The following is a 6,034-nucleotide window of genomic DNA, read 5'->3' as shown; positions in this document are numbered from 1 at the left end:
CCACCTCAGAACACCTCAGTGTCCTCTCTCTTTATCTCTCTCTCTCTCTCTCTCTCTCCCTCTGAGGGACAGTTTACATGTGTTCTACCCATGTTTAAGTTATTAACCTTCAGCTCTTTTTGTTTTTATGAACCTGCACTGCTGGCAGGAGAAAAGAAAAGTCCCGCGTTTTGACGACAAATGAATTCCACTCCGTGTGCCGACCGGAATCGCATCCCAGTGGTGTTTTAACCTGCTCAGAGTACAATATATTTTTACTGCATTTGGGGACAATAGTGTTGTTGTTTTGTCACTGAAATGTGTGAGAACTGTCTGGCACTCATTGTATCGTCTCATGTGGCAAGCTAATCTAATGTTGTATTCCCAGATGGGATAAATCCAACTTTAAGAACTGATTTTACTGAAGCCAGGTCTGTCCTCTCTCTTATGTGAGCGTACAGTGTGTGTGTGTGTGTGAGAGAGTTAGTGTGTGTGTGTGTGAGTGCTCGATGATCTTACCAAGGCTGAGCTTTAGAGAGGCACCTGGTCCATGACTAGTCTGCACTGATCTCGGTTGGGCCGATTCCCACCTGCTGCTCGGTAAACATCAGACTTCTGCACAGTATTTGTCATGAAAAGACAAATGCATCCAGACAATGCTGTAGGTTACAAACAATAGCGTATCTTCATAAGCTGGTGATGACAAAGCTACGTCTGTACCCCCCCCCCCCCCCCCCCCCCGTGTTTAAGGTTAGGTGTAGACAAGACGTGCGTGTCTCGACTGGTTCAGGTTCACTCTCCGGGAGCGTTCAGTTCCATGTCTGCCGGTCGCGACTGAAGTGGAAGCTGCAGTGTCTTTTTGTAAACCACACTCCATCCTGGCGTCTTGGCATTGAGCGAAGCGGAGTCCAGGAGGTGAACCAAACGAGCAGCCCCCCGTAGGGAGAGTCGTCCTGTTGTTCTGAACCTGTGGCCGTCCTTTGTAAAACATGCAGTCTGATGATGATTCTAGCCGTGTAAGTTGAGGATGCAATACTTCAAATAAAAAAAAAAAAACACCAAGATTTTCAAACCTGAATGACTCAACCGGCCTCTTCATGCCATGTGTCAATGCTGAATGTAAAGCGATGATTCACGCTGCAAAACATGCCGTATTAACTGTATTGACTTGCAGTTTCAGCTTTTTTTAAATGTGTGCTGACGACGGCGGTCCGTCCGGTCCATTCTTGTGGACGCATAATCTCAGAAGCACCTGCAGCGAATGTCTTCAAATCCGAGGATGAACTGATTAGGACTTCACAGGTCAAAGGTCTCTGTGGCCATAACTCAATAATTCATATGCTAATTATGACAATTTCACACACGTGTCTAAGAGATTAAAACTATGAAGTGGTGACATTTTGGACAGACATGGAGATAAACTGTTAGCGGGGGCATACAACAACAACAACAATGATGGTGATTCTAGTTTATATTAGCTGTCTTCTATTATCCACATTATTCTCACTGACCAGAGTAACATTATGCTTTTTTTATTCCCTATATTACGAAAGAATCTTTCTGTCAAAAACGTAAGATATCATAAAATGGTGGTTGCCAGCATTGAGGTCGGGGCCGCTTCAGTGGATTGCGAGATGATTATGGGAAAGAATCCCATATTTATGCTTTCTCCGATAGTTTTGTTTGAAATACCAGATCATTCTTCCTATAATTTACAACATGAGAGGAAATACTGACTCCGGTTGAACTGCTCACAGCTTATGGACAAATGCAACCTGTGAGGAGGAGTCACGAGCAGGTAGTGAACCACAATCAGAACATGTGTTAGATATGCAAACTCTTTAAACGCGTTTCTCATAATTATCTATATTCTGTGCTGTCAAAATCAATAGCTGTTATCACGTCTTATTAGAAAAACCCTCTTATTTGGACGGTCAACAGCGACTGCTCTCTGTTTTCAGTGTCACATGAGTCAAAGTCATGCATACTGCCTGTTAGTCTACCTCCAGCAATCTGCACGTGCCACGAATCTGTAGATCACAAGATGTCTGTGTGATCAAAGCAGTCTTGTGGGGAGACTTACAGGTTTTCTTTCTCTTTAACAAACCACATGAGCATCCACCACATATGTAATATTCCTCTCAAGTGATCACAGCTTGTGAAAAAAAGAGTTAAGAGGCTCGACCTCCCAAGTTGTACAAAACCACCGTCATTCACCGCGGCGAGTAACGCAGTGATAATGAAGACGTTGATCCCTCGGTGTCATAAAGCACTCACTGTATGCTCATAATCCGGTTTGGATTACATCTCCACCTCAGCTGTCCCTGACAGACTGTGACTGTGTTCATCTCGAAACAGAAACAAGGACGCGTCGAAGTGGACACATAGTTCTAGGGTGTGTAAAACAAAATGTCTCAATAGAGAAAACAATAAAATAATAAAATGTTTGTTTACAAGCTCCCTCTATATTGTTGATTGTTTTATAAATTGTGAAATACATAAGCAGCAGTATCGGTATCAATCACACTGTGGAGTCATAACACCAGCAAGGTATTTAAGGTTATATATAAGGTTTGTATTTTTTCTGACAAAGCTACATGATTATGAAAAACATGATTTTCATAACAGTAATTGCTATGTACGGTATATATGTGTGTGTGTGTGTGTGTTGGGTTTGGGGATACACAAATGTTTTTGAATACGATTTCAAACATAAAGGGAAATATTACACATTTAACTCATGCTCATATGGTGGTTTTTGTTTTGTCCTGAACAAAGCTGTTGAACTGATACCTTCAGAAGGAACACAATGTGAAGCCACTTTGTTGTTGCAGTGACAACCGGCTACATCCTGGCTGGTCGTGTTGAGAGAGATGCTGCCACCTAGAGGGCAGAAACAGTAGTTAAGTGTACTTTATACTATCTCTACAGCATCGGCGCACACAGGTAATGATATGAATAACACCACATCTATAATGACATAATGTAATGAGTAAATCCAGACTAGTCAACCGCGCGGCAATTTATACTATTTTCCAATACTATTGTAAAATAAATCTCTCTCCATTATATAATATATATTCTAAAGACCATATTGCTGTAACACATCGCAGCGCGAGCCACTAGGAGGCGCCAGAGGCCTGCAAATGACCAATGACACACTGAATGACATCACCACTGACTGACTGCGTTTGTTTTGTATCAGAATCAGAATCAGAACCGTTTATTGCCGAGAACGTCACACATGCAAGGAATTTGACTTGGTGAGTGGTGCATAGCAATAAACAATGAACACAGTGCAACAATCGAGACATCGTTTAAAAATAGAAAAATATTAAAATCTACAATCAAATATTATAAAGAAACAGATAACAGTACTTTAAAACAAGTATATTGTAAAAGTGGCAAGTGTATTTAAATATAGAAACATAGAAAGGATGTGCAGTAGGAGATTGTCCTGGTGGTGTAAGTAGGATGTCAGTGGGGGTCAGCACTCTGACACAACTCTGCTGAGCTTGTCTGTCCACTCACTGCATTGAGCCATTGGTTTCTCTATTCAACAGGGATTCTATTCTTCCAAGCCCAGCAGGGGGTCCTAACCAGTAGTGTCATATAGTACTATCTTATATTCTTGTACTCTTTCCACCTCTCTTTAACACACCGAATGCTATATTTGAATCTATGGTGTGTTACATCTGTGGTGTTGATGTACCTGCATGTGAGGCTTAAAACTGCTCTGTGTAAACTACAAACTAGAAAATATTTTTCTATATTTTTTAAAAGTGAATTTAGCTTTTTCGACATTCCTACTAAAACAGAGTTTAACATTGTTAAATACATGAATTAGGATGCATACAGACCCTACAGGACTGACTCATCTGAACAGCAGGAGGAGTTGGCTGCATCTTATTGCACCACCAGGCTGCACAAAGGCACTGCTAGAGTACATTGTTACTCCCACGTCAAGGAGCCTGTGTGAGAGAGATTACAGTGGGATAAAAACAGCAGGACTACAACTATTTTCATGATATCTTTGTGTTTTCCAGTCAGACCTGCAAAGAAAATCAGACCTCAGAGGGATTTATTGAAGGAATCGTCTTTGTCCCCGTCAACAGAAAAACATCAATTAAACGGAAAATGAGACTTGAATCCATTCAACCCATGAGTCTTTCAATCTATTTGAGGGAGCTGAATATGTTGGAAGTTTGGGCAAACATCGTCATTGTCGCAGAAACTGTACACAGTTCTAAAATAGCGTTGGTATCTCCATTCTTCAAAAGGAAACCCAGTGTTTTGGGCAATGCAACTGCTCTAAACATCAGAGGAATCCAAATGTCATCAATCATTAAGAGAAGAAAACCCACACAAGCCTTTCAGAGGAAACACTGATCACTACTGTCACACTTGTGTTTTTTCTCGAAAGTAAAGTGACACCTTTTTTTATGTCGTAAGAGCCCACTGCTGATTATAAACGGTGCAAAAAATGATATACAGCAGCTACCTAATAACTCAACTTTTTCATGTTCAGGGGTTGTCAGTAAATTGGAGTAACATCCTTCTAGTCTGATAAAAGTGAGGCCGATGCTAAAGTGCCTTAAACTTGCATTCTTTCTAATGGCCACCAGGGGGCGACTCCTCTGGTTGTATAAAAGTCTATGAGAAAATGACTCTACTTCTCACTTGATTTATTACCTCAGTAAACAATGTAAACATGAGTTTATGGTCTATATCGCTAGTTTGAAGTCTTCTTCTTTCATTTAGTAACTTATGGTCCCATTTAGACTAAAATAGATGACAAAGCAGGGTGTGCTTCAGGGTCTGGCTACCTTGTGATTGACAGGTCGTTGGCGGCGTTGTTCGGTCTCAGGACTCTCAGCATGGCCGGCACAAGTCTGCAGCACTCAAGACTTGATGTTTTGTCAGATGTCCCCGGCTCCTTCAGGGTGTTTCAGTGGCACTGTGAGGTGGAACCCAGCCATCCAATCAGAGACTCGTTACACACCTGAGACGTCAGGTGAAAGCAATGAGCTGCCGTTGATGAAAGTTTTAGAGAGTACCGGTGAATGAGAGGCAAAGACGGTCTGCGAACATGAAGGCAAATATTCAATAGACATGGATTTTTGCACCAAGCAAGTAAAAATAGAAGTGTGATGTTTTGGAAAGCACGCAAGTCGAGGTCACTTCTTTCTCCTTCGACACACAAAGTCCTCGAGTCCTTTTAATACCCTGAAAAGTATATATATTATTTTGCCGCTTTGGATGGACTTCTAAAAATACTGAGGCAGCTTTTTTGCACAAAGCGCTTTGGAATTAGATCACCCGGATCCACTGACAGATGAAGGTCACGTGGGTCAGGTGTGTGTGCGGGAATCGAACGCAGTCGCTGCTCTTCTTTTAGCAACTGAATTGCGTGCAAACACAGAATGTAAGCCTCGCCGCCTAATTAAAAATGTCTCTGGCGTGCTTTGGGTGTCCTGGAATGAAATGAGAGAGACTGACTGTTGGCTGGCTCTGCCGCTTGTGAGGAATGTCACCAGGCCTTCACTCCCTTCGTGACTCATACTCTGGACTTCATCGCTATATATCGTAGTTGTTGTTGTTTTTCACACTTCCATTGCAGGGAATTGTTCCATGCAGCCAATTATTGTGCTACAGTGCGAGGTCCATGAGGGGAATGTGAGGGGGTGAAATGAAGCAGGCCAGCGGGACTGAGTGTGGCGATATGCTGGGGGGGGGGGGTTCCTTTAGCGAGGTGCATGAGTCATCGTCCCCACAGTGAGGCTTCTGACATCACATGGCCCTTATCAGAGGAGGAGACCAATTCCCCACAAATGTCCTTGACGGCTGATGGATGAAGGATGAGGGAGGCACAACAAATTATGCATCACTCTCTCTCTCTCTCTCTCTCTCTCTCTCTCTCTCTCTCTCTCTCTCTCTCTCTCTCTCTCTCTCTCTCTCTCTGTGCTGTGGGGCTAGTCAGTCATGTTGTCAGGATGAGGAGACCCAGCAGGCATGTAGGTTCCACCCCTCGCCTAACCTCACGTATCCAGTCCTC

This window comes from Anarhichas minor, unplaced genomic scaffold (assembly GCF_050575085.1).
Source record: "Anarhichas minor isolate MPS153535 unplaced genomic scaffold, ASM5057508v1 ptg000012l, whole genome shotgun sequence".
NCBI lineage: Eukaryota > Metazoa > Chordata > Actinopteri > Perciformes > Anarhichadidae > Anarhichas > Anarhichas minor.
Note: the sequence above shows the minus strand (reverse complement) of the source record.